The sequence below is a fragment of the Carassius carassius genome, chromosome 40 (assembly GCF_963082965.1).
Source record: "Carassius carassius chromosome 40, fCarCar2.1, whole genome shotgun sequence".
Lineage (NCBI taxonomy): Eukaryota > Metazoa > Chordata > Actinopteri > Cypriniformes > Cyprinidae > Carassius > Carassius carassius.
Genome location: NC_081794.1, coordinates 9630281 through 9654824, shown reverse-complemented (window position 1 = coordinate 9654824; position 24544 = coordinate 9630281). Strand labels below are relative to the sequence as shown.

Genomic DNA, 24544 nt, shown 5'->3' with positions numbered 1-24544 from the left:
CGTTTGATTAACCAGCGTACTGTTGAGAAATTTTCAGCTGCATTCGATTCAAGCCTGGTTCTTATTTCGAAAGATGTAGACACTTGTGCACAGGCTTTTAATGATCACTGTACTGTGTTGTTGGACAAAGTGGCACCTTTTAAAACTAGAGAAATTTCATCTGTTAATACATCACCGTGAATGAATGATGCCATTCGTAGCTTAAGGCGTGTTTGTCGGAGAACTGAGCGCTTAATGGAAAGCGACTCAGCTACAAGTTCACCGATTGTATCTTAAAGAGCTCTATAGGGACTTACACAAAATGATTAAAGAGGCTAGAGCCTCTTATTTTACTAATCTGATTTCTGCCTGTAAAAAGAATCCAAAAGCTCTCTTTGAAACTATTAACAACATTGTTTCTCCTGCTGCATGTATTGTCCCTGTGTTTGCAAATGTTGACTGCAATCGCTTTTTGTTTCATTTTGTGGACAAGGTTAGAGCTGTCAGGGCAGGCTTGGTTCCATCAGCTAACCATCACATAGTTAAAGATCATAGACCTCCAATATTGGACTCTTTCTGCCCTATTACCCTGAATGACATCATTGAATTAGTGGGCTCGATGAGACCATCTCAAAGCCCTGTTGATATTTTACCTACTACTTTACTTTTAAAATCCATAAATCATCTTGGCCCATGTTTGGTTTCAATTTTAAACCTATCTCTTCAGTCGGGCCAGGTTCCTAGCTGCTTTAAGCATGCTGTTGTTCAGCCTATCCTGAAAAAGAACAATCTTGATGCAGCTTCATTTAAAAACTACAGGCCTATTTCTAAGTTGCCCTTTCTTTCTAAAATTTTAGAAAAGGTTGTTGTGAAGCAGCAAAATAATGTTTTGGATTCCCATAATATCTTTGATAAGTTTCAGTCTGGTTTCCGTAAAAATCATTCAACTGAGACTGCCCTCCTTAGGGTTTCAAATGATATTTTGATGGCTGCTGATGGGGGTAAATGCTCTGTGCTGGTTCTATTAGATCTTAGTGCGGCATTTGATACCATGGATCACTGCACTATGATTGATAGACTGAAAACAACTGTGGGCATTACTGGATCAGCTCTGGATTGGTTTCCCTCCTATCTTTCAGACAGGAGTTTCTCTGTGTCCGTAGGAACACATATGTCAGACTCTGCTCCTTTGTCTTGTGGTGTGCCCCAGGGTTCTGTGCTTGGCCCTCTGCTGTTTAGCCTGTATATGCTACCTCTTGGGAAGATTATTGGTAGTTTTGGAGAAATATCATACCATTGTTATGCTGATGATATTCAGTTATATTTATCTTTTAGCCCTGATAGGTTGGACAAACTCTCCTTGTTGCACAATTGCTTAGCCTCCATTAAAAATTGGATGGCAGATAATTTTCTGCAACTAAATCCAGACAAAACTGAGGTGCTGATCTTTGCACCGGATAACATTATTCCTAGGATTAGGCAGGCAATTGGGGCTCTATCATCTTTGGACTGTAATGTTGTGCGAAATTTGGGTGTCATTTTTGATAAATCTATGTGCTTTAGCAGTCATGTAAAATCTGTGGTTCGTTCCTGTTTTTTCCACCTCAGGAACATCGCTAAGATTAGATCTGTGGTTTCTAAAAAAGAGATGGAGATGCGCTTTTATTTCTTCTCGTCTTGACTTTTGCAATGTACTGTACTCTTGTTTAAACACATCCTCTATGGACAAGTTGCAAGTGGTACAGAATGCAGCTGCAAGACTTTTGAATAAGACCAACAGAAGAACACATATTACACCTATACTTAAGGCTCTACATTGGCTTCCAATCAGTTTTAGAGTACAGTTTAAAATTTTAACCATTACTTACAGAGCCTTGCATGATCAAGCTCCCTCTTATATCAAGGATATACTGCATGTATACACTTCAGGTTGCTCTTTGAGGTCTTCTGGTCAAGACCTTTTAACTGTTCCTAGAACACGTTTTAAAACAAGAGGTGACCGAGCCTTTTTTGTGGTGGCTCCAAGGCTCTGGAACTCCCTTACATTAGCCTTGAGAGCTATGGATTCAGTGGAAGCGTTTAAAAAATGCCTTAAGACGCATCTTTTTAGACAAGCATTTAATTAGCAATATGGTTTTGTATGTTTTTGTGTATTTGTGTATACTTGTATGTTATGTGCATGAGTATATCTGTTTAGTGTATATTTTAATTAATTTTGTGGAGCACTTTGTGACTCTTTGGTCTGTGAAAAGTGCTATAGAAATAAAGCTTACTTACTTTCTCACAGTTACACACCTAGTTAAGGGTGTTTCTCAAGGGCATCACATTAAAGCATAACATCTTTTATACAATAAAAATACAATCTAATGCATGTTGATTACCTTTTTCTAATGTTTCATTCATGATTCATTCATCTTGTTCCAAGTTTTTTTTTTTAACTGTAGACCATAAAGATATTTTGAAAATAAGTGCATGTCATTTATCTCAAAATTTGTATTGGTACGTTTTAATTAATTATTCAGGGGACATCACAGCCCTCCTGTCTTATCAGAAATGTCCTGTTCACTTTCTCACAGTTACACACCCAGTTAAGGGTGTTTCTCAACGGCAACACATTAAAACACAACATCTTTTATACAATAAAAATAAAATCTAATGCATGTTGATTACCTTTTTCTAATGTTTCATTCATGATTCATTCATCTTGTTCCAAGGTTTTTTATTTATTTATTTATTTATTTTAGCTGTAGACCGTAAAGATATTTTGAAAATAAGTGCATGTGATTTATCTCAAATTTTTTATTTTATTTATTTTAAAAATAAATATATTCTCTTCCCTCAGCTGCTGTGAAGAGGTAGAGTCTCTGAGACTGATGCAGCGATGGCAGAACACCTGAAGCTCGCTCCAGCAAGAGATGAGGGTGGAGGTTACAAGAAATGAGCCAAACAACTGTAATGTGTTTAAGGGATAGTTCACCCAAAAATGAAAATAGTCATAATTTTCTCACCCTCATGTTACGATAATAATCATTTTTCCTACAATGGCAGTTAATGGATTGTGAGATCTGCTTGGTTACAAATATTCTTCCACATATCTTTGTGTTTATAAGACAACTGTGTAAGTCAATGACAAGATTAATAAAGACATGATAAAAAGAAACCATCTTTTAACATTTTAGTCGAAAACACGTGAACGCATTCTCAGAAATGTAATATTTGAATTCATGTCGGTTCTATACAGTTTAACATCATTTACACCACTTTGATTTTATAAATAGCAATGATTTCAAACATATTTTATGATGAGGGTCTTCTATGTTTTATGATTTTTCTTGTCACATGACAACAATGGCTCCTGCAAGGTGGTTATGCCATGTTCAAATATAATATTCTTAATATTTTTTTATATGATTAAAGTATTTAAAAATAAATGCAATTAATAAAAACATTAATAAACAAATACTGCGAAAATAGAAATTTTTGACAATAATAATGGACTTCAAGATTGAGTATTTCAGCACTTTTTATTCAGTGATGACCCTCATTAAATCATATTTCTGACAAAAATGGTAGGCCTGTAAACTTATTTCAGAAATCCAAAATGGATACAAAGATTACATTGAAAAACTATTTTTTTAAATAGATTTTTATCATCTTGATGATTCTTATTTGTCATTGACCCAGTAAAGATAACGTGAAAACAATATCATCAGAACATAGAAAGGTATACAGGTTTGAAACATGAGGGTGAGTAAATGACAGAATTTTCATTTTTGGGTAAACTATCCCTTTATATAACTATCCCCTGGTATTTTAGTTTGGTTAACAGATGCTAAACTGTTCAAAAACAATAAAATGTGCTAAATCAGAACATGCTTCTTTTTTGCATATGTCCACAAATAATGTGTTATTGTTTGTGATGTACACTTGATTAAGATGTTTTATGGACGTTCAGGTCTGACTGGACCGATCTAGAACTTTTGTCAAGATGTGTTAAACCTCAAGACATAATTGATTGCCTTTCACGATGTTACACAGTGGGTGTGTGATTATTTTATATGCAGGCTTATATATACATACACTTAAACTATGCAGCAACGCATTTAAACATTTAAACGACGACGTCCAGAAATCGACGCATTTGGACGTCCAGAAGACGACGCATTTAGACGTCCAGGAGACATGCAGAAAAGACGTGCAGTTCACGTCCAGAAGGCGTCAAAGACGTCGGTTCAACTTTCATTTTGGAACTATTTTTCAACCATGACGGGACGTGTCGGACGGACGTCTTTTCAACGGTCAAAAGACGTCCAAATGTTTGCTGGGGAGGCTTTCCTGCAGCTCTCGCATGAGCTTTTGCTGGATCTCCTGAGCAGCGATAATCTCAATGTGGAGAAAGAGGAAACGGTACGTGAGGCAGCCATGCTGTGGCTGGAATACAACATGGAAGCACGTTCTCATTATCTGTCCTCCATCCTTAGCTTGGTGTTCCTGTGGCTCAAGTGGTAGAGCATTACGTTAGCAGCGCAAGGTTGTGGGTTCGAATACCAGGGAACACATGTTAGGTAAAAACTGTTATGCACTTTGGGGGTGGTGTTGGCGCAGTGGATAAGACACATGCCATTGGCGTGAGAGACCCGGGTTCGAATCCACTGTGAGACACCAATGTGTCCCTGAGCAAGACACTTAACCCCTAGTTGCTCCAGAGGTGTGCGACCTCTGACATATATAGCAATTGTAAGTCGCTTTGGATAAAAGCGTCAGCTAAATGAATAAATGTAATGTAAATGTAGCTAGATTCGAATTGATGCGCTTTCTGAGGTGACCCAACCTGCCTGGTTTCAAGGTCTTCCACCAAATGACAAATCTGTGGTAGTGCAAGGCCTGTACAAGTCTATGCCAAAGTTTTTAAGCCCAGACTGGGTATATGACCAAGGAAGAAATGCTTATTTTTGTAGAGGCTGAACCACCAGCTGAAAGCCACCCAGTCGTGATAGGTCCACGTCACACAGTGGTCTGTTACAGCCCCCAAGCGGAGAAGGTTTATAAACTGTGTAGCCTGCCTGGAGACTTGCAGAAGGTTGGGACATTGGTCACCCCGGACAATGATGTGTTCATTGCTGGTGGACAGATACCACTGAAGGGCGCTCTAGCTACCCACGGAAGCAAAAGTGGCAAGCTGCAGGCTGCCCACTGTTCAGTGTGGACAGCTTCTACTGGCTGGATGCCCAGCAGAATGCATGGGTTGGCAAAACGCTGATGCTATATGCTCGCACTAAACCATCACTGGTGTATTGTCAGGGTTTCATTTATGCTATTGGTGGTGATAATGTGGGTGGAGAGTTAAATAAACGCACAGTGGAACGCTATGATTGTGAGCAGGATGAATGGAGCTTGACCATCTCTCTTCCCTGCGCATGGAGTTGGAGCACAGTGGTAACAGCCCGGGACTGCATCTATGTCATGACACATGACCTCATGTACTGCTACTTCCCTCGAGCTGACACTTGGGTGGAAATGGCTATGCGGCAGACTAGTCGCTGCTTTGATGGCTCCTCGGTTACAGTAGAAATATATGATGTCAACAAAAACGAATGGCGTCTGGCTGCTAACATCCCAGCCAAGCGGTACTCTGACCCATGTGTGCATGCCGTGGTGCTACTGAATACGCTATGCATCTTTATACGTGAGACACACTTAAACGAGCGGGCAAAGTATGCTCTCTATCAGTACGACCTGGAGCTCGATTGCTGGTCCTTGCGGCAGCCAGTGTCAGAACGTGTGCTCTGGGATCTCGGCAAAGATTTCCGCTGTGCCGTAAGTAAATTATACCTGTCCTGCCTTGATGAATCTCCCTGGAAGCCACCCACTTACCTCTTCTCTCCTGATGGAGCTGAGGAGTTTGAGGTGGATGAGGACATGGTGTCACTGCCTCATGTATAGTTAATGGTGTCATCTTTAAAATTAACCTGTAATTTATCCACTGTTCTGGAATAATGCTCTTCTGTTTTGAGAGAAAAGGTGATTAAGCTGATGGACGCTCTTCCTTTAATACCTAGTGTGCTCATGGAGATCAAATGTTTAATTGGAAACTAAAATGTTTAATTCAAATTTTGACCGATCTATGACACTTGTAGTTTTGATCATTCTCAAGGCAAGGCTGAGAACATTAATATTTAATTTCTCTCATTACAAGTTTGGCATTCTGTTTTAACAATTTGATGGTGTAAACAAATGATGCAATTAAACTTCCTTTGGTTGAAAATGGCAATTGTACACCAGGAGTTCTTAAATTAATTATCTTATTTTGTCCAGTTCATATTCCAGAAATCAGTTGCTCATCTTTCTCCTAAATGTCACCTGGGTAACAAGAGTTTCAAGGGGTTGGCAAGATATTTTGTACTGAATTTAATTTGATGTTCTGGTTCGCCACTGGTTTGGTGACTTGCTTGACATTGATTTTGTGGTTGTCATTGTTTTTTTTTTGCTTTTGTTTTTTTTGAGGACCCTCTGATCAGAATCAGAATCAGAAAGAGCTTTATTGCCAAGTATGCTTGCGCATACAAGGAATTTGTTTTATTGACATAAGCTTCCAGTACACAGACAACAACACACAAAAAAAAAAAAATTACTACAGGAGAATTACAAATTGGCAAATAAATAAGTGTATAAACAATTGTGCTATAAATGATAATGGAATAGGATTGAGTGAGATGCAGGAATGTTCTAGGATGGAGGGGTAACAAATAAATATAAGGATATTGCACATTTTTGCATAAGCATAAGTTTAAGTGGGAAACATTTAACTGTTCATGAGGTAGATTGCCTGGGGGAAGAAACTATTCTTGTGCCTTGCTGTTCTTGTATTTGCGGCTCTGAGGCGCCGGCCAGATGGCAAAAGTTCAAAGATGGGGTGACTTGGATGTGAGGGATCCAGAGTGATTTTCTGAGTCCTTTTCCTCACTCTGGATGTGTACAGTTCTTGGAGGGTGGGCAGGGGAGCACCAATAATCCTTTCAGCAGTCCGAACTGTTCTCTGTAGTCTTCTGATATCTGATTTTGTAGCTGAACCAAACCAGACAGTAATTGAAGTACACAGGACTGACTCAATGACGGCTGAGTAGAACTGTTTCAGCAGCTCCTGTGGCAGGTTAAACTTCCTCAGCTGGCGAAGGAAGTACAACCTTTGTTGGGCTTTTTTCACAATGGAGCCAATGTGATTGTCCCACTTCAGGTCCTGAGAGATGGTGGTTCCCAGGAATCTGAATGACTCCACTGCAGCCACAGTGCTGTTCATGATGGTGAGTGGGGAAAGTGCAGGGGGGTTTCTCCTAAAGTCCACAGTCATCTCCACTGTTTTGAGCGTGTTCAGCTCCAGGTTGTTAAGACTGCACCAAACAGCCAGCTGCTCAACCTCCTGTCTGTAAGCAGACTCGTCACCGTCCTGGATGAGGCCGATGACTGTAGTGTCGTCTGCAAACTTCAGGAGCTTGACAGAGGGGTCTTTAGAGGTGCAGTCGTTGGTGTACAGGGAGAAGAGCAGAGGGGAAAGAAAACACATCCCTGAGGGGCACCAGTGTTGGTGGAGCAGCTGTTTGACATGAATTTCCCCAGTCTCACTAACTGTTGCCTATCTGTCAGAAAGCTGGTGATCCACTGACAGATAGAGCTAGGAACAGAGAGCTGGGTCAGTTTGGTCTGGAGGGTTGTTGGGATGATGGTGTTGAAAGCCGAACTAAAGTCCACAAACAGGATCCTCACATAAGTCCCTGTTTTGTCCAGATGTTGCAGGATGAAGTGCAATGCCATGTTGATTGCATCATCCACGGACCTGTTTGCTCGGTACGCAAACTGCAGGGGGTCCAGTAAGGGTCCAGTGATGTCCTTCAGATAAGCCAGAACCAGTTTTTCAAATGACTTCATGACGACAGACGTTAGAGCCACAGGTCGGTAGTCGTTAAGGCACTTCACACAACTCCAGAGATGTGTTGAAGATCTGTGAAAAGATGGGGGCCAGCTGGTCAGCACAGATTTTCAGACAGGCTGGTGTAACGCCATCTGGGCCTGGTGCTTTTCTTCTTTTGTTTTTCTTGAAGACCTGGCGCACATCATCTTCACAGATTTGAAGAGCAGGAGGTATGGAGAGGGGGATTGCAGGAGGTGTTAATGGTTGTGTAATGAGATGGTCAGAGTGGGTGTTGGGGGTTTCAAATCTACAATAAAACTCATTCAGGTCGTTAGCAAGTCGTTGATTAGCCTCAGTGCAAGGGGATGGTGTCTTGTAGTTTGTGATGGCTCTCAGTCCTCTCCAAACTGAAGTAGAGTCGTTGGAAGTAAACTGGTCTTCCAACTTTTTAGCGTAGGTCTTTTTAGCCGCTCTAATCTCTTTGTTCAGTGTGTTCCTGGCCTGATTGTACAAGACTCTGTCCCCATTTCTGTAGGCATCCTCTTTGGCCTGACGAGGGTGTCTGAGTTTTACTGTAAACCATGGCTTATCATTGTTGAATGTTAAATAAGTCCTGGTAGGAATGCATATATCCTCACAGAAACTAATATAGGATGTTACAGTCTCTGTGAGTTCGTCCGGATCGGTGGTAGCAGCTTCAAAAACGCTCCAGTCTGTGATGTCAAAACAAGATTGTAAATCCTGCTCTGTTTCGCTGGTCCATCTCTTCACAGTCTTTACTACAGGTTTAGCAGATTTAAGTTTCTGCTTGTAGGTCGGTATAAGATGAACCAGACAGTGATCAGAACGTCCCAAAGCTGCTCGTGGAACAGAGTGATATGCATCCTTTATTGTTGTGTAACAGTGATCCAATATATTACTGTCTCTGGTGGGACAGGTAACATGCTGTCTGTATTTTGGCAGTTCACGGGAGAGATTGGCTTTATTAAAGTCCCCAAGAATGATTAAAACAGAGTCCGGGTGTTGTTGTTCTGTGTCTGTGATCTGATCAGCGAGTTTCTGTAAAGCTGAACTCACATGCGCTTGAGGTGGAATGTAAACACTAACCAGAATGAACGAGTGAAACTCCCGCGGCGAATAGAACGGCTTGCAGCTGATAAACTGCGTTTCTAGATCAGGACAGCACATCTTCTTTAACACAGTTACATCTGTACACCACCGTTCATTGATGTAAAAGCATGTCCCGCCGCCGCGCGATTTCCCCGTTGATTCTGCTTCGCGGTCCGCTCTGAACAGCTGAAAGCCCGGCAGATGGAGTGCGCTGTCCGGTATGGCGTCATTCAGCCAGGTTTCCGTGAAACACAGAGCAGCAGAGTGAGAGAAATCCTTATTTGTCCAAGAGAGCAGAAGGAGTTCGTCCGTTTTGTTGGGTAGAGAGCGGAGATTTGCGAGATGGATGCTAGGCAACGGCGTTCGAAATCCGCGCTTCCTGAGTCTGACGAGCGCTCCCGCTCGCTTTCCCCGTCTGCGCGTCCTGAAGCGCTTGATCAGCAACGCTGCTCCTCCGATAACAATGTTCAGTAAAACGTCTGTATAATAGAAATCCGGAAAAATATCATGTGGTGTGTTCTGCCGAATGTTCAGCAGTTCATCCCTGGTGAAACTGATCGTGTTTGTTAAACAAAAAACAGGAAAAACGAACAAAAACAGTACAAACACTGGAGAGCCAAGCACTGAAGCAGCCATGTGCGGCGCCATCTTGGACATGGATCAGGCATCTGTATTATCATAGTTTGCATCTGTATTATCATAGTTCAAGTTATCTTTGGTCTGTCTTTTGACCGGTCTTGCATATGGCATCATTTGACCTCTTAAAGGGTTAGTTCATTGAAAAATGAAAATTATGTCATTAATAACTCACCCTCATGTCGTTCCAAACCAGTAAGACCTCCGTTCATCTTTGGAACACAGTTTAAGATATTTTAGATTTAGTCCGAGAGCTCTCAGTCCCTCCATTTAAACTGTGTGCACGGTATACTGTCCATGTCCAGAAAGGTAAGAAAAACATCTTCAAAGTAGTCCATGTGACATCAGAGGGTCAGTTAGAATTTTTTGAAGCATCGAAAATATATTTTGGTACAAAAATAGCAAAAACTATGACTTTATTCAGCATTGTCTTCTCTTCCGTGTCTGTTGTGAGCGAGTTCAGAACACAACAGTTCAATGATATCCGGTTCGCGAACGAATAACTCGATGTAACTGGATCTTCTTGAAGCAGTTCACCAAATCGAACTGAATCATTTGAAACTGTTCTAGTCTCCAATAAGCATTAATCCACAAATGACTTAAGCTGTTAACTTTTTTTAATGTGGCTGACACTCTCTCTGAGTTAAAACAAACCAATATCCCAGAGTAATTCATGTACTCAAACAGTACACTGACTGAACTGCTGTGAAGAGAGAACTGAAGATGAACACCGAGCCGAGCCAGATAATGAACAAAAGACTTACTTTTTTCGATGAACTAACCCTTTAAAAAGGGTCGGTTTCACACTTATAACCACAAATACACTAGCTATACCTCAAGTTGCTTACCAGTCTGGTTTCGTACTCGGTAGTGGGGCCCGTACTCATTTATTTCTCTCTAGTTTGCAAAGGAATTTCTGTCTTCAAGTTCCTCTGTGTTTGTCCTCGATTAGATGAATGGAGGAAATGCCTGCTACAGTATTCATTCTCCATCATGTTCAGAAGTATCTATGTTTAGATACTGAAAGTATGGAACTGAAACAGGTAAAAAAATAAAAATGAACAGTTTACTCGAGTCATGAAGCATCTTCAAATTGATTTGTCATGCTTTGCTGCCCTGGATCATAGTGTTCTAATATTATGGTTATTATTTGTCTGGAAAAAAACTATTTTTTGCTGCTGTATTTGTGCAATAGTAAACGGGGTGGTGTTGGCGCAGTGGATAAGACACATGCCTTTGGTGTGAGAGACCCGGGTTCTAATCCACTGTGAGACACCAATGTGTCCCTGAGCAGCCCCCCCCCCCCCAGTTGCTCCAGAGGCATGTGACCTCTGACATATATAGCAATTGCAAGTCGCTTTGGATAAAAGCATCAGCTAAATGAATAAATTTAAATGTAATGTGTACAAAACTGTTCTTTCCTGCCACACTACTATACTAATAATAACTTATTAACTGTAATCATTTGTTCTAAAATAGACACTTTCTGTTGCTTGGGTCATTAAGATGATGGTGGTCCTAAAATATTAACTGTAATAATTTGTTCTAAAATAATATTAAGAATCTTTCTGTTGCTTGGGTCATTAAGATGAGGGTGGTCCAAAAGCATCAGCACTCTTAGAAAAGCGGTGTTAAAAATGACAAACTGTGTTGAATTTTAACACATTAATGAGTTCTGGGACAAAATATTTTGTTAGTTTTTGCTTTTTTATTGTGTTGATTTTAACACCATTAATATGTCAGAAAGGTTTGCACAAATATGTGTAAATGTGTATTAAAGGGGTCATATAATGCCCATTTTCCACAAGTTGATATGATTCTTAAGGCTTTTAATGAAAAGTCTGTAACATAGTTTGTTTAAAATTTCTCAATGGTAGTGTAAAAAAACTAATTTTTTACCCTGTAAAAAACAGCTCTTTTCAAAACACGCTGGTTTGTGGAATTCTCCTTTAATGCAAATGAGCTCTGCTGACCCCGCCCCTCTCTTCCAGCTGAACTCTGAATTTTTAACTGAATTTTTTGAAGCATCGAAAATCAATTTTGGTCCAAAAATAGCAAAAACGACGACTTTATTCAGCATTGTTTTCTCTTACGTGTCTGTTGTGTGAGAGAGTTCAAAACAAAGCAACCTGGATTAGAGATCTTCACAGTGCACCCGAGACCCGTCGACCCGGGACCCGACCCGGGACCCGTACGGGTTCGGGTCTATATTTTAAATGATCAGCCGGGTCGGGTTCGAGTCTATTACCTCGGGTCCCGGGTCTGTTTAACATTGTGTGTAATACCCGTGCGATCGGAGTCATCGGACTCGGAGAACAAACACTGCCGTGATCAAACACTGCTTGTGTTTTTTGTAACTTGCAACTTGTAAAATTAGGAAAAGAAAAGAGTGAGCCAAAAAAAAGCTCTCTCTCTCTCTCTGTCGTTAGAATCAGAGCGTGCAGACTCAAGAGTTAATGCAAGTGCACGCATGGTGATAATGCTTGCAGACTTGACACACTAATATTTAATATATTTCAAATCAGCAACACAATCTGAGGTGAACTGTCACATGAATGTTTTCTATGATGCTCAAATTGCGTTAAAGCATATTTTAGGTTGATCCAGCTAGCACGCATGTGCAGTCTCGATCGCGTTTCATGTTTCTATGGCAACCAGTGAGGGACAATTTGACCGCCAAACCGCGCTTTACATTTTCTTCCATTTTTACAATAATATAAATGAACCGTTTAATCTTAAAGTTTTATTGGTCAGATTCAGACTCGACGCAGAGCAGAGAGCACAGAGATGTTAGCAAATAAATAACATCAGCGGCCATGGCATTGCACGAGCGATCATTATTATAGTTCAAAAGGGCAAACAGTTGATGTTTATTATGCGAGTTAACTCGAGTCAAAATGTACATGTGCACAGTTGCATTTGTCATCCGTCACTGTGACATCAAGTGGACTTTTGAAGCTGAAATAATAAGTGGATTAAGCTTGGACTTGGAATAACGAGAGGAATCGGGCCCGGGTAGGCATTTCTCGGATCTACACGGGTCCGGGTCCAGCTTTTGAAATATTAGACGGGTCTGGGTCCGTCGGTGTAGTACATTGCGGGTCTCTTTCGGGTTCGGGCACGAATTTTTGGACCCGTGAAGACCTCTAGTCTGGATATCCGGTTCGCGAACCAATCATTCAGTTCACCAAATCGAACTTAATCATTTTAAACGGTTCGCATCTCTAATAAGCATTAATCCACAAATGACTTAAGCTGTTAATTTTTTTAACGTGACTGACACTCCCTCTGAGTTAAAATAAACCAATATCTCAGAGTAATTCCTGTACTCAAACAGTACACTGACGGAACTGCTGTGAAGACAGAACTGAAGATGAACACCGAGCAGAGCCAGATGACAAACGTACACGCCCACTGCTAGAGCAGTTCTCGTTCTCGAGTCAAGAACCGGTTGCATTGGTTTTCGGATCATCAGTACACTGAACCGAAAACTTTTTGAGATTTGAGAACCAATGAACTGATGATACTGTGCATGCGTGTAATTTTTCAAGTATTTTGTTAAACATCGGAAAGTGTGATAAAATAACTTATTTTTTTTTTATTTTTTTTTAGATGAATGTTTCTAATCTGTATATTGTAGATTATGTATAGGCCAAAGGGGTTTTCAGGGAAGTTGGACAATAATTAAGACTCTGAAGACTGTGTTTAATAGGAATAAGGGATGATTTATGAAATATTTGTACTGTATTTATAATTAATGATGACACATTCACAAATTGAGTTTGCAGTAAATAGAACATGAACACGAGTAGAGCAGCTGATGATACTGAACTGCAGCATGTGGCGGTTAGAGCGGTTCTCGTTCTCGAGTCAAGAACCGGTTGCATCGGTTTTCGGATCATCAGTATACTGAACCGAAAACAGTTTCTTTCGGACGCGTCTGATTTGAGAACCGAGGAGCTGATGATACTGCACATGCGTGATTCAGCGTGAAGCCAACTGACTCACAGCGCATCTGAACCGAACTGATTCTGTGCTAATGTTATGAGCGCGGGTAAACCAGGGGGGCAGGGTTTATTATTTTTTTGAAGCACCCCTGGGCGCCGCCATTTGGCTAGCGGACCCGCACCTGCTGTTAGCATTCCATTGACTCCCATTCATTTTAGCGTCACTTTGACAACGAATAACTTTACATCTGAGGCGTTTAAAGACTCCATTTGTCCATTAATTATTTCTAAAGAAACACGAAAATGTATAAAAGGCTCCATTACCTTCTATCTTACGTTATGGTCCCGTAGAAGCACTTTTTGTAAAAAGTAGGCTAACGATTGCGTCATAACCAGCGAATCTCTGTCGCACAGTAGAGAAATTACCGTATGGACAGGAGGAGAAGCTCGCAGGCAATCTTTTACTGTCTATGAGGCTATCGGGGGGGACGTGGAGGCATAAAGTCAAAGGAGATAATTAATCAGAATACTTACCAAAACTTGCTCCTGTTCACGCTCGCCTTCTCTGCAAGATTCGGTGGCTGATTCAGATTTCTCTTGGCACAGCGATTAGAACACTTACAGGTTACTCACGTGACATCTACGTCATCAAGCTCAGTTTGAGTCTGCGCAGTACGCCCGACCCCCAGGAAGTGCGTGCTTCTAATTGTCTTAATTTTTCTCCGTTGAATCCAATGGGGTCGCTGTGTCCATTTCTTTTACTGTCTATGGGGTAAACCGAGGGCTTGAATGAAGGGTAATCTGGCGGAACGTAAATTCATTTAATAACAAATACATCGCAATTGATTATGTATAGTAAGTGGATCATGGTTTCTGCGCTGATGACACCTAATTTATTTACTTTATATCTTCAAGACTAAATCCTCAAATGCACATTATTGCTGTTACTGTATTTGGGTGCGTTGTTGCAAAACTTAATTGTAAACTTTTCATGATTATGAGGTTTTTAACTGACTAAAGCTATGATTACTGACTTTATATATTTGAATGTTTGATAGACTTGACGTCATTACGTCATCGCCTATGACGTCATTGCGTCGAGCGTAAAAGAACCGGTGAACCTGTGCCAACTGGATCTAAATTGACAATGAATTTAACACAAAATTAGCCATTAAATACAAGAAACAAAATACTTATATAAAATATATAAATATTTAATGCACACACAAACCCTTAAGAGCTTTTTAAGGTTAAGGTTAACAATTTAAACATTCTAAGATATTACAACTATCGCCAAATTACAGTTACTAACAAAGCAACAGCTGGCATAAATGAAAATGTGTAATATATAAACTAACCTTGGTCATCTTTGCTCTGAAGTCATAGTCCACAATCTCTTGAAGGTCTGGTACTGGGGGCTGAAGGTTGCACACCTGACAGAACAGTCTTTCTGAAAAAAAATGTAGCCACACACCACCATGTATCAGGCACACAGCTATCATCCGTCCAACTTTTTTGTACATTCCATTGCACAGTGCTTTAACACATGGGAAAAGCATTATGATGTCTATAAACAATGCTTAGAAAATGTGTGGTGCTAATGGAGTGTAAACAGGTATTGAATTCTTGAAAAATTAATCACTTTTTTCATAGGGGACTATGTTTTAACTTAAATTAAAGAGGATTTTTATAAAGACCTGATGACATTCAATGTGAAAGTGTGCAGAATTACAGAAAATTATAAAGGAGGCAAACAATTTTTCCAAAATGCTTAATGTAAATACACACACACACACACACAAAACATTATGCGATACCAGGCCACGGCTGGAGCTGAGGAGGAGGCCACAGCTGGAGCTGAGAAGGAGGCCATGGCTGGAGCTGAGAAGGAGGCCATGGCTGGAGCTGAGAAGGAGGCCACGGCTGGAGCAGCAGAGGAGGCTACAGCTGGAGCTGAGAAGGAGGCCATGGCTGGAGCTGGAGCAGCAGAGGAGGCCACGGCTGGAGATGGAGAGGAGTTCACTTGTGCAAGTGCATAAGTACGCTGTAAAATTGAACAACTGTGCTCTTTCATTTGAATGTACTATTGGACTATTTGTAGCACTTCTGTTTATAGATAATACAAAGGAAGAAATAAAATATTAGGCTGTCCAAAAAATGAAGACTGATATGAAATAGATCAAACACTAGGAACACAGTTTCTACATAATACTGCAGACACAAAGAAGCCTTTGAATATTAGATTAGATTACCTTCTCTTGTACATAAAGTGCCGATATTCCTAGCTGCCCACTAGCAATTATGGCTGCTGGGGTTTTTGACTCCAGACTCAAACGTGAAACCTGCCTCTGTGCATCAACCCTGCACAATTCAAACTCTCTCCCTTGAAGCTGTGGAAACGTGCTTCTGAGAATTTTTCTGCAAACTGTGTCTCACTCTGCTCTCTCTGTACAACAAGTCTCTGACTGGCAATGGCATCTATTGGTCAACAATGTGAAATGCTGTTAGTTTAATTTGTTTACAATCAACATGATAATTTCATGAATAGCATTATAAGCAGAGGACTTACCTCTCAAAGAAGATAACCGATCAACACCAGTCCGGAGAAGAGTTACTTTAAATGTACATGTCACATTTCTCCTCCACGCCCTTCTGGGACGAGCAGGACCATGCAATGGCTGTTCGTTGCGGAACATCTCAAACTTTGACTTTTAGCTACATGTAGTTCAATATTTACCCGTGTTGTGAATCGGTTGTGAGAGGACATCACTATTTGACGTCTTTTACACGTCCATTGTGACCCTCTATGAAATCCTTGTGGAATATGCAAAAGCTGTGCTTACACCTTGATTAATACTGCAATAATTAATTTAAGTGCACCAAGTAGTTTTTAAGAGGTTTTAAAGAGGTTGTAAATAGACGTCCACTGACGTCTTTTACACGTCTCGTCATGGTTGTGAAAAGACTCCAAGCAAGACTAGCAGGATTTTTTTTTTTTTTTATACAAAGTAAATATATTTACTTTATCTTGTTTAAATAAATTATAATGACAAACTGCCCAGTGTGGTTAAGTGATTACCATGCTACAATTTAGTCATCATTTCAACCTGTTTTATGTATTCGTTATTATTTTTATGGAATCTATGCATATACATGTAAAACAGATATATATCCGGTCACCATTTCGGTCTGAGTTGTATGCAATTGCCAAAACGGTGCTGCCAACATGTAGACGCAAATATTTCGTGATATTACAAAATCCCGTGATAGGATAGATTATCTCGCGAGAATCTTCATACGACCCTGCAGAGTGAGTCCCGAAATCGCATACTGCGTACTGGGTACTACATTTGAATTTGAACGTACTACTCGACCGTTAGAAAAGTACGTTCTATATAGTATGAATGTGGGTAGTATGAATGGAATTCGGACGTACTACATCCGCCATGTTGACATTGTCACGTGACATATGTCTTCACAACAGCGCGTAAATTTAAAGAGCCCAATCTACTGAGCGAACATGATATAAAATCGGTGATGTTTTTCGTTATTCTTACCGCTTTCGTCTGCGTTTTTTCGTCGTTTGAATTAACAATTCAGATCATGCCTTCGTTGACAGCTTGTAAATCCTTTACTAAATATAAATTTAGCTTTTAATTTTCTACCTCAGAATAACAGCAGCTACATCTGTGAACAGAATGACAGCCTGATTTTATGTAAGGATATAAAGTAATTTATTGTAATAAATAAATACAAATAAAATTACACAAAAGAAACAAAAGGAACATAAATTAATTAATAAACTTGAAAGAATGCTTAGACAAATACACACACACATATATACACATAAATACATTATAGAAATATACACAGAAACACACACACACATATATACACACATCACAATATATACATAAATACATACATAATATATACATTATAGACAATATACACACATATATATACACACACACATATATATATATATATATATATATACAGATAGATAGATATATCAGCAAAAATGTGTAACCTATTGAAATTTTATTCTAAAAAACAAAAACTACATATTTACAGACTGCGAACAGCATCATACAGGCTGCTGTCAATGGCCTTCGACATCCAAGAGCTGCATAACATTGTGCACAGAATGAGCAGGTCAGTCATGGGGATTTTGAAGAGGCTGATTGCCTTCTCCATCACAGATGACAGGCAGTGGAAGCAGCTTTTCTTCTGGTAGCTGGCACAATAGATGGCTGTCACATACAAATTGAACCTCCAGCAAGTGAAGCCCGATGTTATTTCAACAGGAAGCGGTTTCATTCTGTTCAGCTGCAGGTCACCAGCAGGGGAAGTACCTTGATATGTTTGTTGAGTGTCCCGGGTCTGTGTATGATGTGTTTAATTTTACAAATGTATTACTGTATCCCTGGGGTAAATTTTAGATTTCCACTGTTTTCCACTCATTTTTGATACCCAAATTTAAAGTCCTCATCTTGTACACATACAGTTACTGAACTGAAGCTGCTGAAGTTTATTTTCCTGACATTATTATAGAAACGTCTTAAGAAATTCCCTTTTGGTGTTGCTTTAAGCTCTATTATACTACTTTATGAAAATGTTAATGTGGTTTTGTCTGAAGCTTTGTGCTCTTATCCATGTAGAAATGAAAAATACATAAATAAATAGAGAGAATAATTTTAAATGTGACTTGGTGTTTGGGTATTTCTCTAAAGTGTGGCACCCATTCTCAAGACAAACATTCTTCAGATGTTAAGATGTTGCTTGTTTAAAAAACAACTGGAAACTGCTGCAAAATCAGTGTGCACACAACTGCTACAAAAGTTATTTGCTATTAAGCACTTTGCAACTGACAAAATAGCAACTGGAAATACCTGGAAATTCATATTATAATAAAAAAACAGCATAAATCAGTGATGATCCTAACATAAATACATGGAAAGAGTGTGTGTTGTTAAGATTAAGTTTAATTTATATACTTACTGAATTATGCTTTCCAGTGAGTAGGGTTTCATCAGTCTCTGTAACATCAGAACAGGATTTACACATTACTGATGATTTATGATCAAACTGAGGCACCTATTAAGTTAAGTTAAGTTATCCAACAATTTTTATCAACACTAGTAAAATGTAAATTAACTCGTTAATTTTTTTAACTTTATCTCATTAAATTACCTAAAGAGCCGTCTGTAGAAAGCAGCCTTAACAAGTTGAGGCACAGCCTCTGATCGATAATGATTATTAAACATATTTTTAAACTCAATTTACAAAATAGTCTCATCAGTTTACAATGTGTAAAACTTTAACAAGTAAGTCGTTTACTTGGATTATGTTAAACAAGTAACGTTACACTTTAACCACAATGAACAGCGTTTATCCATAAGGTACTTACACTTCAAAACAGCGGCGTCACGATTTTCCGTTATTTTCGAATATGAGTATGACGAGTCCTCTCCCGTGGCCTCATGGGATAGAGTAGTGTCCATCCTACGCATACTACGGAATTCGGGCGGAAGTAGTAGGCCATCCGGGTACATTTCGCCTACTGTTTTTCGAATACTAAGAATTCGGACATACTACTGGCTTCGCATACTGTTTTTCGCCTACTATATAGTATGGAAGTATGCGATTTCGGACGCGACCCAAGTAACAAGAGGCGAAACTCAATAGAACGTTCCATAGCAACAAACGCACCCATGCGCAGAGCTGCAGCTCCGCCATCTTGGACTGAATGCAACACAGCTGTCATAGAATTGAATGATACCGGTTCCAATTCAAAAGCGGTTGAGGGAATTAAATAGTAGTTTCTAGTTTTTAATATCTCTATAGCAGACATCTCATGTCTCTAAAATGTGAAACACAACTTGTTCAGATTTTTTGCTTTCATTTTCTTGCAGTTATAGAGTAAAATATATTTTGTAATATATATATATATATATATATATATATATATATATATATATATATATATATATATATATTATATATTATATAGAATATAAATAATTATATTTTTTAAATTGTACATTTTAATAAACTCAAACTTATATAACTTTTTTTCTGTTTCACTTTTCATAATTTATTTCACTTCAACAATAACCTAGCAAATGTCTTCTTTAAAACAAGACCAACCATACAGTAAGTCTATATTCCAAAGCATTCTTGAATTACAATAAAAATCATTTTCTAACTGTTTTTAAATGTTTTAATCATTTTAAAAGTTTTAAAATTGCTTGTTTTATTTTTGTTATTATTTTTCTTCATGATTATTTTACTTTCTTTTATGTAAAGCACTTTGAATTACCATTGTGTACGAAATGTGCTATATAAATAAACTTGCCTTGCAGACATAATGTTAAGTCTGCAGTGTATACTGTAGTACGGTGTACATTTTAGGACATCCTCAGACCTCAGTCATCAAATGAAAAGGCATCATGCCTCAGACTAAAAGGCTTCAGTCATCGGACAAAACGGCATCGCGCCTCTGACTGAAAAGCTTCAGGTCTCAGGAAAAACGACGTCAGGTGTCAGGTCTCATACAATTAACGTTATGTATCAGACTAAACGGACTCAGACAAAAAGTCATCAGATGAAACGGACTCAAGGCAAAAAGTCATCAGACTAAACGGACTCGGACAAAAAGTCATCAGACGAAACGGACTCAGACAAAAAGTCATCAGACGAAACGGACTCAGGCAAAAAGTCATCAGACGAAACGGACTCAGGTGGAATATAGCGTTGCCCCGCCCCATGTGACGTCACACGCACGCCGTTCACAGGAAGTGGTATATCATGGTTGATTGATGGCAAAAGGAGGTAAGCAGCGTCTGATATTTTATATTTTAACAGTTTTATTCAAATGTTACACTAATTAAGTTATATAGGGAAGAGAACATGCTTTTCGAGAGTCTTGTGTGCACGTTTACAAAGTTAGTTAGCCATATTGCAACTAGCGAGCTTTTATTTTGGACAAGTAGTAAAGTTACCCTTACGAAAAATAACCATGGTTTTACTATCAAAAAACAAAACAAAACAAAAAACAAATGGTCGATATAGTTAAATCATGGTATCCACAGATTAACCATGGTTTTGCTACACTAACCATAGTTTAACCATGGTGTTTGTAGCAAATCTGCGGTTATACAAATGGTACGTTAATCATTACACTAAAAAAAACATGTTACTACACTTTACCTATAATAAAACTATGGTCACTTTACGTCTGGGTAAAGCGAATTCTTTCAAGCTTAGATTGAAATCTTGGTCTAATTATAACATACCTGTTTGTCTAACACTAGTTGTTGAATTTAATGATTTTGTAAAAACAATGGTTCTGTTTTATAATTAAATATACATTTGTTGTTTCAGTCAATCATGTTATAGCTGACATTTTCTGGGTAAGCGTGACCATGCTGAGCAGCATTACCTGGATCCAGTACCCATTTAGATGTCCAAGCAACAAATAAGCTCCTCCATGCCAGAGAATTACCGTTTGTTCAATCCAAACCTGCATGTCATCCTAGACTGTGCAGAAATCTGCTGTGAAAGCCCTACATCACTGAAACTCCACTCTGAAGTTATAAGTGCACTACCACATTCAAAGGTCTGGTTGGGGTAACTCTGTGTGGTGCAGTGGAGATGTGGTTATGGCAGACAAGGGGTCCACTATTGAAGATATGCTCTCCAGTGTTGGGGCTAGACAGATCATTCCATTTTTCAAATGTGCCAAGCAGTTCAGCAAACAGGACTGTGAAAAAACACAGGCCACTGCATGCCTCAGACTTCTGGTGGAAAGGGTGATTCAAAGGGTCAAGGAAATACACATGTGTTGATTCTGTTGTGCCACTCACCTTGTCAGGAAGAATTAATCAGATCTGGCATAATTGCTGTTTTATGGTTTATTATCAGGGACCAATGTTTCTTGAGCAGTGAATGTATATTAGTATATTAGATTTTTGAATGACTGTGATTATTTCAATAGTAGTGTTACAGTGTTATAATTTGATAGTAGTTTTTTATTTATTAATTTTTTTTTTACCTTTTCAGTTAGTTGCAGTGCATACCTTTAATACCTACCATCATTAAATGTGTTTTTACTTTTTTTATTGTAATGTAAAATTTTATATTTTGTATAATGAAATTATTTAAATAAAATGTCCCTGAAAATAATTTGACAGACACAATGAAATAGTTGACAATGAAAAGTATTTTTATATTAACTCATGAAAAAATCTTATTTGTTATATCATACAATGTATCAAATGTAAATATACACAACTAGTAAAAGAATATGCATATCATATACATTACAGAAGATTTAATACAAAAAGTATTCACCTTGGTATGTACATATTTCTAATTAATAGCAAGTACAATATATATTTATTGTTATAATTTGTGATGTATCTAATATGTTACAAAAGATCTACTACAAAATATGCTACATACTACTCAACTACATAAAGTATATATTTACTATGAATGTAAAAATAAATCTTAGGTTCATACTATAATATGAACAGAATCTGTCCATTCATACCACTGAAAGATACACATCCAGGTAAACGTTATAATAGTACTTTCATTGATGCTATGAAGGCATCATCTTGCCAGATCATCTGTATTATGAAATCTGATTTTGTGTCAGTCACAAAGTCACATCAGTGTAGACCAGTGTCTGCAGTCTGACCTTGTACCTGCCAGTAGTACTTCTGGGTCTCTTTAAGTTTGGCTAGTCCTCTTTGAATTTTCATAAATGGAACCTGAGCAATGTTTTCAGCAGTGGCGCTTTTTACCTCCACTAGTCTAAACTGGAATGTTTCAGATGGATCATTAACATCAGGAACACCTACAGCTATAGGGGGACATTGGTATGAAAGTGGACTGCCGTGCCAAGAGGCACAACTCTACTTTTGACATGCCCTCAAGTATGTGTGGCAGCAAAGGCTTGGGATTAATCTGACTTAGTTTTGCACCAGAAGCCAAGACATCAGCATCTGGAAGGGGACCTAAAAAAATGAACACAAATGATGAGTCGTGAAGACATTAAGCTATAGCTGTGCGCACACACACACACAGAGTTGTGAATTACCTGTGTAAGCCTTTTATGGGGTAGAATTGATTCCATTCTTCCCAACTGATTCTGGTTTCAGGACACAAAGTTCACTCACTGCCTCTGGATGAACTCCCTTAATATGAAAAAAATACAGTAATAGTTAAAGATCGTTTACTGATCTTGGGTGGTTTTAATTTATACATTTGTTACTTAATCTGCACTCTTGTTCATTATTAGTCTATGATTTTTTAATGTATACATATACTTTCTTTGAGTTAATACCAATGCAGAAAAGAAAAATACATGCCTGTGCTCTTGGACGATGCCATCTCTATGGCTAACTTGATTTTATTCATCTTCTTAGATGCGTTTCACTGCAAGATAAAAGCATTAGATCAGATGCTGTTAAAAAAATTTTTTTCATTTGTACAAGGATATTGTATAACATCAGTGAAGAAGTACATTATCGATTAAACTTAACGGTAACACTTCCTATGAAGCTCGTATTTAAAACAAATTATAAGAGTATTCTTATGGCATTATAATGAATGAATAATGTATTAGAAAAAAAACTTTGTAATATGTCATACCATCTCATGAGTAATCATAACATTTTTAATGTGTTATAATTTAAGTATAATTTACTTATTTGTGGTTATAGCATTTAAGATTATGATTTATAATACGCAATGAAAATAATGCATCCACTTAACTTACAACATAATATTTCCCTTAGATATAATACAAGTCTCATATCTTGGCATTGTTGTTTTGTTACTTTACTCAAAGCAGGCAAATACCACTATAAATAACTTCAACAATAATAATGAAAATAAAAATATTATTTTTCCTTAAACAGCCATCATATCAAAAATCTGATCAGATGAATGTGTAATATGTAATACTTTTACCAAATTTATTGTAATATCAATAAGATAGTAAGATACTGTATATATTTTAAATAAATAATGTCAAGATATAAGACTTATAAACCATTATAAATCATGTGGATTTAGCATGGTGTATATTGCGTGTTATACATAATCATACTCATAAAAGTTACATCCACGAATAAGTAAGTTTTATACGTATAATTGTTATGATTATTTATGAGATGAAACAAAGTTTTTCTATATATAATGCATTGTGGTTTTATTATAGTAAAAGTGTAGTAACGTTTTTTTTAGTGTAATGATACCATTTGTATAACTACAGTTTTACTACAAACACCATGGTTAAACTATGGTTAGTAGCAAAACCATGTTAATCTGTGGATACCATGATTTAACTATATCGACCATTTGTTTTTTGTTTGTTTTTGTTTTTTGATAGTAAAACCATGGTTATCTGAAGCTTTTCAGTCAGAGGCGCGATGCCGTTTTGTTCGATGACTGAAGCCTTTTAGTCTGAGGCATGATACCTTTTCATTTGATGATTGAGGTCTGAGGATGTCCTAAAATGTACACCGTACTGTAGTTCTGCCAAAGGTAAAGCCGTTGGTTCAGTCCAAAATGGCGGCAGCGCGATAGCAGCGCCATCTAGCGATTGTTGTCAAAACTGCAACGGAGTTTCGCCTCTTGTTACTTCTATACTCTTTGTCCAAGTGCCCGGGCTGCACGAGGATCACACGCAGTGAGAGAACATAACGAGGACACGCTGGACGGAGATTTCGGCGTTGTGTTTGGAGTTTACGGCGGTTGACATAAACTGGTTTGTGACTGGATTGAGATGTTTTCTGGGGTAAATGAGGATGATGAAATGGAGTCAGATGATTGGAATCTAGTAAGTAAAAAAGGACCAGGAAATAGAATGACTGGGCGAAATGAAACGAGGTTGGAGTATAGCCAATCCAGTAAAAGAGGATTAGAAGAAAACAGCTCAGAGGAAGAG

General features: G+C 38.4%; 1 long non-coding RNA gene and 1 pseudogene across 1 annotated transcript; one reads left to right on the top strand and one right to left on the bottom strand.

Annotated features, from left to right (window-relative positions):
• Positions 1-4293: 4293 nt before the first annotated feature.
• LOC132121866 (kelch repeat and BTB domain-containing protein 2-like) lies at positions 4294-6030 on the top strand (annotated as a pseudogene).
• A 16459-nt stretch (positions 6031-22489) lies between these two features.
• LOC132121839 (uncharacterized) lies at positions 22490-23003 on the bottom strand. Its single transcript, XR_009426325.1, has 3 exons — positions 22958-23003; positions 22691-22783; positions 22490-22607 (listed from the first exon to the last, which is right to left on the bottom strand). It is a non-coding gene; the product is annotated as an uncharacterized LOC132121839 (long non-coding RNA).
• Positions 23004-24544: the final 1541 nt, after the last annotated feature.